This window comes from Gobio gobio, assembly GCF_949357685.1.
Source record: "Gobio gobio genome assembly, chromosome: 20".
Taxonomy (NCBI): domain Eukaryota; kingdom Metazoa; phylum Chordata; class Actinopteri; order Cypriniformes; family Gobionidae; genus Gobio; species Gobio gobio.
The window spans coordinates 32,814,229-32,828,070 of record NC_137113.1 but is presented as its reverse complement, the minus strand read 5'-3'; the positions used below and the strand labels follow the sequence as shown (position 1 = coordinate 32,828,070).

The 13,842-nt window shown below is 37.4% G+C and overlaps 1 protein-coding gene across 6 annotated transcripts in view; it reads right to left on the bottom strand.

Moving 5' to 3' along the window:
- The window catches only part of aclyb (ATP citrate lyase b), a 90,218-nt gene extending 85,192 nt beyond the window's left edge, over positions 1-5,026 (bottom strand). For 4 of the 6 annotated variants that reach the window (XM_079845672.1, XM_079845674.1, XM_079845671.1 and 1 more), the window contains exon 1: positions 4,917-5,026. The gene's annotated coding sequence lies outside the window, so the exon portion shown is untranslated. The remainder of the gene's footprint in view (positions 1-4,916) is intronic. The other 2 variants (XM_079845675.1, XM_079845676.1) reach the window with 1 other exon arrangement.
- Between the last annotated feature and the right edge of the window lie 8,816 nt (positions 5,027-13,842).

The window sequence follows — 13,842 nt, the reverse complement described above, 5'->3', positions numbered from 1 at the left end:
CCTTAATAATGGCTCAAATTTACAAAACATTTAGTCAATCAAGTTCTGTAGCTTTACAAAAGGAATATGCTACAACTTCTGAAAAAATTAATAAATAACTTCCTGTTTTACAGATGTCGCTATACAAAACAGACATTTGAGTGCTTCCAATGCACAAAGTGCAATCTCTTAAAGGGTTAGTTCACCTAAAAATGAAAATTCTGTCATTAATGACTTCCCTTTATGTTGTTGGACACAAATTAAGATATTTTAGTTGAATTCCGATGGCTCAGAAAGGCCTCCATTGGCACGATGTACACTCTCAAGACCCATAAAAGGTAGCCTACTAAAGACGTCGTTACAAAGTCCATCTCACTACAGTGGTTCTACAATAACTTTATGAAGCGACGATAATAGTTATTGTGTGCAAAAAAAACTAAATAACGACTTATATAGTGATGACTGATTTCAAAACACAGCATCATGATGCTATGAATCATCGAGTCGATTCATGATTCGGATCGCGTGTCAAACTGCTGAAATACGTGACTTTGGCGATCCAACCCGCTGAATCGACTCATTGATTCAAAACGCTTCAAACCGCTGAATCAACTCATTGATTCATAACGCTTCAAACCGCTGAATCGACTCATTGATTCATAACGCTTCAAAGCTTCATGATGCTGTGTTTTGAAATCAGTCAGCACACAGGGAAACTGCTTTGCTCTTTTGCTGTTATTTTTGTTGGCCAATGGGAGTTTGTGCTTCATCATGGTTTCACCGGTATCTATGGTTTCTCCACGGGGTTTGAAGCTTTTCGATGACGTTCGCGTCGGGTAATCACGTCACTTCAAAACGTTCCCATGGCAATAGGCGGAAATGGCGGCTCTTGTGTGAAGTAAACGAAAAATTTTCAACAAATGCGGGGATTATGAAATCATGATAGCCCCGCATATTTTGCACGCGGAAATAGGCAATTTATGCGGCGAAAGTGCGGCGTATTTGAAAAAATGCGGCCCCCGCATGAATATGCGGACTTTGGCTGATTATGCGTTAAATCACGCGATCGCATAATCGCGTTTTTCTGGAGGGACTGACATATGGCACATTTGATGTGGTTTTGTTAACAAAACATGTTTGTGAAGTCTGCGAAAATGTTGGGTGAGCCATTTGTCTTAACCCTTGTGTATCAATGAAAAAAAAGTTACAAATAGGTCCATAGAGGACAAAAATGTCCATGTCAAAAAAACTTCAATAAAAAATTATCTTGGGAGAACAGGCTTAAGTTTGGTCATTTTAAAGAAGACCCGTGGCAGATTATTGAAGTAAAACAAGTTTAAAAAGTGAAACCAAAAAAAGGTTATAGAGTTTATGAAAATTGTTTATGAACATTATTTTATATTAAATACATATTTTATGAAATATGTTGAACTCTAAAACTGCTAAAAATCTAAAAATCTTGAAAAGTTGAAAGTTGTGTTCCAAATTTGAGGTTGATATCTCAAAAAATGAGCTTTCAGTAAGAGTTTGTTTGGGCGCAGTGCCAAATTTTCCCCATTAGATGTCAGCAAAACTCACACAGCGGTTGGATTTGTGATTTACAGTAGAGTTTTTCTCTCTCAAATATTACAAGCACACACACACACACACACACACACTTTTTTATTACACATATACAAACCACACTCTGACATCCATACCATCACACCCACACAATTATAGCTGCATAATTTACCAAATAGGTTCTATAAAGGGATAGGTCACCGAAAAATGAAAATTAAATCCTTAAATTCATCTAAAAGATCCATATCTACTGTCTGAGAAATTACTTCTATTTAATGAATAAATACAATTAGAATAGTAAGACACTTTAGCGCTGTTACCAATAAAATTACTAACAATAAAATTCATGGCACAGAAGTTGCATCTGAATTGGTACAATTACACCTGCATAAATAATGATCAGATTAATTTAACATTAACATTATTTAACAGTCACGGAATCATTTATTCAACCGATTTATTCAAAGCAGCTGATTCATTTAATAACGAAACGTTGCCGAATTAGCAAAGACACGGTTTAAAATTTGTAACTTAATATTAACTTCTTGTTTATTGAATGTTCGTATAAATCAATATCATTTGCAATCATGGTAATATTCATGAAAACAGCTCTCTTGCTCTTGTGATATTGCTTAATTATATTCTATATATAAAAAAACTAAATCTCAGAATTTTGTGGGCATTTATATTAATTTTGGGCCTTTTTGAGACAATGCTGCATTGATTTTGAACCCGGCAGCACAGTAACAAAAGAAATCACATTACAAAGAAGTTATTGATTGCATTTTTAGTAGTAAGTTTTACATCAAATCACATTAATGATGTTGAATCAGACAATGCACCGGCAATTTAGTGATATCCTTACAGTTGTGGTCTTGACTGGTCTTGAGATAAAATCCTAAATTCTCTAAGTCCGAGACCAAGACAAGACCGAGGAGAAATGCAGTCGAGACTTCAGACCGAGACAAGACCTTCAAAAAAGGGTCTTAAAACCGGTCTCGAGACCAAGACCGGTCTTGAGTACTACAACACTAGCACTCAGACACACTCTTTATCTTGGAATCATAATACACTAACTTAAATAAAGCTACTATGTCGGACTTGGATCTGATGGCCTTGTGGGCAGTTTTCTGACATGTAGCAGGCTTGCGCTTTGGGCAACCCGAGTTCCTTTCCCAAACCTGCCTCCCTCTCTCTGCTCCCACTCAGCTTCCTGTCCTCTCTCCGGCAATACTATCCTCAACTGGTGGGTCACCACCCACAAAAAACAAACAAACATCTAAATGTTTTACTGATGCAAGACTTTTGATTTTTGAAACCGTGAAAGATGTTGACTCTTCTGTCAGACTCAATTTATGTAAAGATTTATATTTATTTTACATATTTAATAAAATAATCCTTCGCATGGACAGACCCTCACACACAGAGTACACGCAAAGAAGATCTATTAGTTGGATTCACCACGCTGTGAGGTTTGTCATGAAATATTTAATAGATATTTAAAGACTTGTTAAAAATTTGTATTTGCTAAATGCTGATAGTATATGGGAAAGTATTACAGTTTTACTTTCAATTATTAGACAGAACTGTTACACAAAGAAAGCAAACTAATGAAGATGGAGAAAGGGAGATGCTGTGCATCTGCACTCAGGCGCAATGTTCTCAACACTGTAAAAATAAAAGTCACTTTTGTAGCTTATATGCCAATGCCAAAAATGATAAAATGCCAAAGGTCTTGGTTATATATCTGTCGACCACTAATTAAAACTGTACACTAATAAGTAATTAAACAGAGTGGGTGCACAGGTATTTTGGAGCAAGGCTTTACAGTTACGTTTTATTTTAGGAGCACTTGTGCTCCTGATTAAAACAAATTGGGAGCACAGTGAAAAATTTAGGACCACATTCTGATTAATGACAGCCATTCACTTTCCCATTACGGGGCAACACTTGCTGCCTTAAACTGATTTCCAGGGACATCTTTTTAAATGTATGCATCATCTTGTGAAATTCTTAAACATTATAAAAGTCATGCTTATTTATTTTTTAAAATAAAAATGCCTTCTAAAATTAAATTAATTTTCCATTTTGATTTTATTCTAGCAACAAACAGAGTAACATCAATACGATCACGTATTGCCCCTCAATGTCTGTGGTAGTTAAAGGGTTAGTTAGTCATAAACATAAAAATGATAATTAACCCATGATTTACTCACCCTCAAGTCATCCTAGTGTATATGACTTTTTTCTTTCAGAATTCAGACAAATACAATCGGAGTTATATAAAAAAATGTCCTGGCTCTTTAAGCTTTATAATGGCAGTGAATGGCTGTTTCTGTTTTCCATAAAAGTGCATCTATCCATTATAAAAGTACTCCACACGGCTCCGGGTGGTTAATCTGAAGCGAAGCGAAGCGATGCGTTTGTGTAAGAAAAATATCCATATACTGGAACGCCAGTCTCTTGTAATGTTAGAGATTACAGTTTGTAAAGTTTTAAATATGGTTATTTTTCATCATTTTGCTTCAGAAGGCCTTTATTAATTAACCCCCTGGAGATGTGTGGATTAGTTTTATGATGGATAGATGCACTTTTATGGACTTCAAAAACAGAAACAGCCATTCACTGCCATTACAAAGCTTGGAAGAGCCAGGACATTTTTACTATAACTCAGATTGTATGTCATGTACACCTAGGATGACTTGAGGGTGAGTAAATCATGGGGTAATTTTCAATTTTGGGTTAACTATCGCTCTAAGCTCCTGCTTTGAGGTACTGAATAACACATTAACATGACAGGCAATCAGTTAAACAACAAGTGCTAAATAATTACAAAGTGATTGATGTCTGTAATATAACAGTTAGCCTTTACAAATATAGCCATTACACTTACATACATCACATGCACTTATTGGAAAATGTTTGATAAACGCAGCTCCATTCCACGTAAAGTAAATAACCCTGTTCAAGATACTTCCTGAATCTGATAATTTTTTATTCTCAGCCCTACCAAAGGGCTTGTTGTTTGTCTGTGATGACACTTAAACTCATGAGTCAGAATTAGGGCAAAACGCTAACAATTTCTGCTGTATTCTGGAATAAAATAATACATATATAGTTATACTAGTATGTATACATATATATATATATATATATATATATATTAACATTTATAAGGTGATACAGTGATGATATTAAGATCTCGTAATGGACACAGAATGGCCCGTCACACATTAACAATTAGGAAACCTAACTGCGAGCGACGGGACAAACACTCCCATTATATTCAATGACGCGATCTCCACTGTGGAGATATAGAGTTTGTCGCGGGTCCAGGAACAACATAAGCCCGGCCAAATAAAGCCAATCCTTACCGGGCAAAACACAACGTCTGACGCTCTTGAAGTTCACAACTGTCAAACGCGATCTGCTGCTGTTGTGTGACTCGATGGCTGGATGGTGTTCCTCTTCTTCGTTAGTTTCCTGGCAGGTTACAGACCATCGTGAAAGATGCATACTGCCACCTAGGCTACATTGGAGTGTGTAAAATCGTGGCTTCGTTGCTACTACTATCTTACTAAGCAACAAATGCAAACGTGTTCTAACATTAAAATTTATTTTAGAATAGGTTATTGTAGTATTCTCTACCTTATCTGTTTCCCCAAGCCATTTGTTTTTCTATGTTGCTTTTAATTAATGATTAACCTTAAATTTTCCCTATAGGGGAATCTCTGTTTTGCCATTAAGTTGAATTAAACCACTTGTAGGCTATGCAAAATATATCACATATCTATGCTACTCCAGTCCTGGTAACCGTATAAACATATTAAGCTGAAAACGTATACGTATAAATACATTAAAATCTTCAATTCCTGGGAGAATTTCTTTTTTAATTATCTTCTCAGCTTCTCTTTCCGTTCCCCATTCAGGGATACATTAGATTTAATACATTTTTACAATTTGTTTCAATATGTTCTAGCCTAGGCTATATGTTTTTTGCCACTCCCAAATATTTAAATTCTCTATATTTTCATTAGCCTGTACACTAATAATCGCACCTTGAGTCCAAAACAAATTTGTGGGTGAATTTTTGTTTAAAAAATCGTCCAAAAGATGGCACTATAAGAAACTTTACATTTTACATTTTCGACAATCTGATATATATAAATTTATTTATTTATTTTTGATGAGGGAAGAACAAAACACTAAACTTAGTGAAGGTATATCTGACACAATTATTTGGCAAAAAAGTCAAACTATAGCTACAGGTTTTAGAAAAACAAAAAAGCTCACAGCACGGGTGATGACTTGGGTCCATCATTGCACAGTATAGCACTATTGTGGCACTGACTACACCAAACATACAGTAGTGGACAAAAGGTATGTGCAGAGTTTTTTTGTTTGTTTATTTGTTTTTTATTTTTTAATGACCCAACAAGTGTACTTAAACCTATTTTAAAAAATATTTCAATCAAAATATGAGTAAAATATTTATATATATTTTATATTATTTTAAAATATGAGGGAAGAAAAAAATCACTAAACTTAGTGAAGGTATTTATCTGACAAAATTATTTGGCAAAAAAGGCAAGAAGCTAGAAAGACAAAAAAAAATGCTCACAGAAAATATTGACATTGACTGCAAGATAATCAGTTATTAATATTTAATTTGGTCCTCTTTTCATGTGTTCATTCATAATTTCTTTGTGACCGCATGGCCAAAAATTATGTCCACACAGTTTGGTATGTTATAAATAAAACAATTGACTCCAAGAACAACAACGCAATATGCTTACAAAATCTTTAATACATTTTAAGCATTATTTTAATAAAGGGTGTCATATATTTTCCTATGGCAGACCACTTTTGGCCACTACTGTATGGCAGTTCATTGACTTTCCAACTGATCTTCAAATCATGCAGCAAAATCAAGACACTTTTATGAGGATTTTGTTAGAGCCTTTGATGGAACTCATGTTCCATGTTCATCATTGCTCCAACTGTTAATGAGGAGACGTATATCAATAGAAAAGGATTCCACAGTCCACATCAATACTAATCTGTGACAATTTTGCCCAATGCAAAGCAATTTTTTTAAATAAATTTAAATATTAAAGTTTCAGTGTCTCATTCAAATGATTTTATTATAATTACATGATTGGAGTCTTGCTACTGTGACCTCAAACTTGCAGGCTCACTACTGGCTGAATCAGTGGTTGAGGGCGGCAATTTTCGGTTGACATTATTGTAGTCCTTAGTTTCCAACACTTAAAGGGATAGTTCACCCAAAAATGAAAATTTTCATCATTTACTCACCCTCAAGTTGTTCCAAACCTGTATGAGTTGCTTTGTTCTGCTGAACACAAAATAAGATATTTTGAAGAATGCTGGTAACCAAGCAGATAGAGCAACCATAGTAGGGAAATCGTAGTCAATGGTTGCTCTATTTGCTTTGTTACAAACATTCTTCAAAATATATTATTTTGTGTTCAGCAGAACAAAGAAACTCATTCAGGTTTGAAACAACTTGAGGGTGAGTAAATGATGAAAATTTTCATTTTTGGGTGAACTATTCCTTTAAGTACCACCTCAGTCAGCACTTAAGAATCAGTCTTAGACTTTGCTGAAAGTTACGTTTAGCTTCTTTATGAAAGTCGGTATCACTAAGGTTCCCTTTGTAAAGGGTTTATAAAGGCGTTTGTTAATGACTAATACGTAATTTACAAATGCATTATAAATAATTGATAAGCAGTTATAACTGCATGAATCAAAAAGGGCGACTTGAACGCAATGCCTGACAAATAGTGAACCATCTTTAACTCACATGTTATAGGCGAAATGCTTAATATTTATTCACACTAATTTAACTCAAAACCAGATTCCTGATTTATTTCCTGATGTAGCAAAAATTGTGACATTTTTAAATGGATCCCTTTACATTAAGGTTCAGTTTTACAGGTTATTAATGTTTGTAAGACATGAAAAAAAAAATTCACAGGTGTCCACCCTACATTAAGGTTTACAGGTAACTAATACTGGAATATTTTGTATTGTTGTTATAATTATTAATATCCCATCAAGTTATGGCTGCGCTCTTGTTTTTTTGTTGTTGTAATTTTCAAAATGAATTTTAATAATCTTGATAAACAAGAAAAAAAATCAGTTTTATACATTTCTGTGGATAGGCATCATGACCTTTTTGCTGAGTATCATGGATAAGACTGAGTAACTTCTGGTAAGCAACATTGTAACAAAAGTGACATAAGTCATGCGATATTAATGAGAAATACAACATCATTCAGTGTCTCGATGATAGTAAATTTTTGCTACATCAGGAAATAAATCAGGAATCTGGTTTTGAGTTAAATAAGTGTGAATAAATACATTTATTAAGCATTTATAACATGCAAGTTAAAATTGGCTCACTATTTGGCAGGAATTGCGTTAAAGTCGCCCTTTTTATTAATGCAGTTATAACTGCTTATCAATGATTTATAATGCATTTGTAAATTACTTATTAGTCATTAACAAACGCCTTTATAAACCCTTTACAAAGGGAACCTTAATGTAAAGTGTTACCTGAAAGTCTCCTACTCATAGGCAAGTCCTACTTTTTACTAATAATTTTAGAGCTAATAACTTTACTAATAAAGTTAAAGCTTAAGACTATTCTCAAGAGCATTTCTGAGAAGTTTTATACATACAGGCCCTGGTTGTCAGGATGCCGGTCTGATCTGCTTTAGGCTTGTTTGTGTTGTTTACTTTGTTTGTCTGGACCACATGGTGATTTGTGTTGCCATGCCATGTACTCTGTTGTCTATTGTTACTCCGCCCAGGGGCGCCGCTAGCAATTTTGGGCCCTATGAAAGAAAATGATGTTGGGCCCTCTACCGCACCAACCTAGCTATCCAAAATCTTTGTCTGCAATTTAATAATACTGACCAATTAAGCTCCGCTCGCTCAACCCAGAATGCCCCAATTGGCTGATGAAACATTGATTAAAATTAAGATACAATTTATCCAAAACAAAACTTAATGAAGTGGTCAATGAATCATGTCTGATCAACTCCATTCATCTTATGATGTGTCCTATCTCATGCTGTTCACTTTTCATAATCGACATAGATAGACAGATCGACAACATAGACATAAAAAACCCACATTATAATATTTAAACATAAATATAAAAATAAATACCTTAATGGCTGCAACAATTATAGCATGTCATGTCGGAGTGGGATATGAGTGAACGTAGTTTTACCGGTGAGTGTGAGCGGTTCATGAGTGGAGCGTTTTGCTGGATTTTGCCGGAAATGCGCCATCATTTTTTTATATTTGTAAAGGCCTTTGCACACTGAGTCCGAAATTCGCATGCGAAATTTTCGCACGTCAAATAATAAATTTGACCTCACGTTATGTCAATTAAGCTTGCACACTGCCTCCGAAACTTTCGTCCGTCAAAAAAAAATCGGAACAGGTTCTATTTTCTGCGTTTTTCGCATCCGTTTTTCCATCTACAGCTGATGCCCAACCTAAAACTGCTGGCAATGCTGGTGAATGAATCGCCAGTGTTCAGATACATATACAAATATTATTGTATCAAAAATACTACAAATATTATTATATCACAGCTATAATTATAGCACACCAAGTCCCTGTAAACCGCGCGTGTGTGTGTGCACGCGCGCGCGCGTGCGGATCCATACCTTTAGACATAGGCTGTCAGTCTCTGTTCAGGATAAATTGATTCACGGAAATTTGTGGTCTTCTTTTTAATATGTGGCTCCAGTGTCGCTAGCAAAGCATTAAACGGAGCCACTGACAGTCTAAAGTAAACTTTGAATCGGTCTGGATAATCCCACAACGCTCCTTGATAAGAGGAACTCTCCTTCCTCTCTACACGATCGCAGAAGTGGATGGACCCAATATTTCCTCTTTTTCATTTTTTAAGAAGAGAGGACAAAAAAAATCATCCTCACTACTTGAAGACGGCATTTTGTGTTGTTTTGCGTTTTTTTCGTAACGCATTCATTAATACGCATCGGACTCAGTGTGCAAGGTCTCTGTGTGTGACAAATTATTCGGATCACGAATATACGAAAAAACGCATGCGAAAATTTCGGACTCAGTGTGCAAAGGCCTTAACTCTTTGGTAGATTATACATTTATAATACATTACTACTAGTACTGTTACTACTAATAAAACCCATCTCTGGGGGCCCCAAAAGTGTGTGGGCCCTTAGAATCGTCCTAACTTTCCCCCCCTTAGCTACGCCCCTGACTCCGCCCCTCTTGTTACCTTGTTATCTCATTATGGCTCACACCTGTTTTAGTTTGTTTGTCACCCTTATATTCCCCTCTTGTCTTCTGTCCTGTGCCAGATTGAATTGCTGCTCTGCTTATGTAAAAACTGCTCCAAGACTTAAATGGTTGAGGATCGAAACGCAGCTTTCTTAAAGGATAATCCACAATCGTAGTCAAAAGACTGGCAAAAGGTCATACACATGCAAGCAGTCCAAACAGGCAAGGCAGGAGAGACAGGCAAATGGGTAATCCACGGAACAGGCAAATAATCCAAAAACCGACAGACAAGAAACCAGGGAAACGCTCAGAAATGGAGTGATACAGCTAACAAGACTTCGCAGTGAATGACAGAGTGAACATGGTATAAATAGGCAGAGGTAATGAGGTAATGAGACACAGGTGTAAACAGTGAGTGCTAATGAGTCCGGGCAAATGATTATGGGTAAAGTAGTCTATGATAGAATGACAGCCCGGGTTGGAGTGCCCTCTGGTGGTGATCACGGGCACTCACACTGGTGAATTGTGACAGCTAAGTTACCTGGCTCTTGTCTGTAGTTACTGAGACTTTGATCTTGCGTCTGCTACAGTTATAGTCTTAGGCCCTGATCAGACAGGACGCATTTTTGCAGCGAGAGACGCCTTTTTAAAATAGATTTCTGTTGGCAGAGAGCGTTATGCACGCTGCTTATTTTAACCGCCTACTGCGCCTCGCGTTTTGGAAGGAGTGCTCTGAGCGTTGAGAAAAAATCAACTCTGAGCGGAAAAGCACCTGACGTCATTGCGTTTTTTTTCTATTGTCCAATCAAATTAATGGAGAGGTGGGCCTTTTGTTGTGGTGACCGTTACCTTGATGAGACTGACAGGACAGCTGATTCGGGGGTTTCCTAGCAACAAAAAACCCTGCAGCGCACTGCTATTTTCTCAATTGAAAAACGTCAACAAATAAAAGGTAGTGCAGTGCGCCTCGTGTTTTCGAACCTGAAAAATGCGTTCTGTCTGATCGGGGCCTTAGTCTAGTCTTGTGTTCCTGCCTACTTTCTGCAGTTTTGGTTATTTCTTTATTTTGTTTATTTTTCCCTGTTTTCCTAAACTAGTGTTTTTGAGCTCCCGTCTGGCTAGTTTAATTTTAGTTTTTCCCCTCACCTTTTCTTTTTGCTTCCAGCTCCCCTGTCTGCTTTGGCTGCCAGATCCAGGCCTTCCTGATATTCCATTTTGGATCTTCCCTGCCTGCCACAAAGGATTTCAGCCTCCACTGCCAGAACCCAACTTCCACTCTCCAGTGTTGCAGCTTGGACCTGCTCTGCCATTCGCTCTGAGAATCCTTTCTCCAATGCCCCTGTTGGGCTGACGTTGTACTCCTTCGTACCTGGCTGGCATCATCCCTGTTTCCTCTTCTGACTGTGGACCTTTTATTTTTTTCCTCTGTGTTCCTGATTTTTTTTTGCTCTTGTCATTTAATAAACAGTTATCCCTGCAAATGGTTCCTCCTTTTTTACCATCCTGACACTGGACAATAGTTATGTTTAGTCAAAACTTGCCAAGAGTATTTATATATGAAAAGGATTTAAGTTGTACATATCTAGATATACTCATGACTGTGAAGGTAAGTTATCAATTATCAAGAATACCATTATGATACCGTTCAACGGATGCCAAGGTGCACAGTGCGCAGAAGTCGCCAACTTCAATAGCTACAGACCTCCAAACTTTGTGTGGCCTTCAAATTAGCTCAAGAACAGTGCTTAGAGAGAGTCATGAAAAGGGTTTCCATGGCCGAGCAGCTACATCCAAGCCTTACATCACCAAGTGCAATACAAAGCGTTGGATGCAGTGGTGTAAAGCACGCCGCCACTGGAGTGGAGACATGTTCTTTGGAGTAACACTTCTCTGTCTGGCAATCGGATGGACGAGTCTGGGTTTGGCGGTTGCCAGGAGAACAGTACTTGCCTGACTGCATTATGCCAAGTGTAAAGTTTGGTTATGATTATGGTCTGGGGTTATAGGGGGTTATTGGGTTATTTTTGGCCCCTTAGTTCTAGTAAAAGGAACTCTTAATGCTTCAGCATACCAAGACATTTCAAACTCCCAACTTTGTGGGAACAGTTTGGGGATGTCCCCTTCCTGTTCCAAAATGACTGTGCACCAGTTGGCAAACAAGGTCCATAAAGAAATGGATGAGCGAGTTTGGTGTGGAGGAACATGACTGGCCTGCACAGAGTCCTGACCTCAACCGATAGAGCACCTTTGGGATGAATTAGAGTGGAGACTGCAAGCCAGGCCTTCTCGTCAAACATTAGTGCCTGATCCCACAAATGCGCTTCTTGAAGAATGGTCAGAAATTCCCATAAACACTCTCCTAAACCTTGTGGAAAGCCTTCCCAGAAGAGTTGAAGCTGTTATAGCTGCAAAGGGTGGGCCAACTCCATATTAAACCCTACGGATTAAGAATAGGATGGGTCTTTAAACTTCATGAGCATGTAAAGACAGGTGTTCCAAAACTTTTGGCAATATAGTGTATAAAATGATATTATCATTACTTACTTAAAGCTGAGAACACTATTCCATGTGTTGCAACTATTTTGTTTCTCAGTTTCTGACAAGAATGAGGCAGGAGAGGTTTCTGTGGCAAGATGCTTCAGGTCAATGAGGAAAAATGAGAGACCACACAACTTGAGTGTAGGGGAATGAGATTAGGTTCAATGTAATAAGGTTTAAAGTGTCTGCTCTCTGGGAATTAAAGGACAACTCCAGTGAAAAATGAACCTAGGGGTAATTAACACATGGTTACAGAGTAGATCGTTCTCTGGGATGCGTTTTCATGACAATCGAATGTAAAGAGTTTTATCTCTAAAAACAGATTAGTTTATAACGCTAGTCTATGGGGCACAGAATAAGTACAATTAAATCGCTAGTTAATACCACTAACTAGGCTCAAAATAGCCTCACACTAACACGGTAGCATAATGAGGGTCCCTACATGCAAACCGAAGCATTGAGAACTGAGAACGAGCCATAAACGCTGTGCTAAGCTGAACTTAATTCCTATCGACCAGCTCACTTAGCACAGCGTTCGTGGCTCGACTTGTCGAGACTGTTTTCCAAGATGGCTCCTGTCTGTATATGCGTAATGTACTGTCTTTATAGAGTATCTTCTTATTAAACTGTTTGTACACATACAAAGTTCTCAATGCTTCGGTTTGCATGTAGGGACCCTCATTATGCTACCGTGTTAGTGTGAGGCTATTTTGATCCTTGTTAGTGGTATTAACTAGAGATTTAATTGTACCAATTCTGTGCCCCATATACTAGCGTTATAAGCTAATCTGTTTTTAGAGATAAAACACTTTACATTCGATTTTCATGAAAACGCATCCCAGAGAACAATCTCCCCGGTAATCATGTGTTAATTACCCCTAGGTTCATTTTTCACCAGAGTTGTCCTTTAAATGTTATTTGTTTTTTAAATACAGATAGTGATTGTAATAGGCCACTGTTTTGGACACTTTAGAGCCTATACTGTTACAGGACAGTAGAACACTGGTCCACTGTACCAACTGCACTCTGTGTTTTCTAACAAGTATTTACACAGTCATTTATTACAAATGTATTACTATATAGGCCTATTACGATTTCCAGTGAGTGGAGTTAGTTAGCTTGCCAACATTTGACACTGAAGCCCAAGGAAGGTTCAAACACTAGCTACAGTGTAAACCAACATAATTCAACTAATGATTATTTATTCCAATAATACCAGTGACTATAATTGCCTGAATCCTAAAACACATGCTTGGTTGCCTTGTGCCTATCTCAGTTTGGCGTGCCATGACTTCTGTTGTTGCTAGAGAAGTCATGTGCAGCTGCTGAGAGACCCAGACGGTAGCCATCAAGGGGCAAGGATAGTTGTGGTGGTGTTGTGGTATGTGGAAGGTTCTTTGATGGGCTCCATTCTGGACGTTAATAGTCTCCTTGTGTTTGCCCCCCTGTGCTGGATCGTTG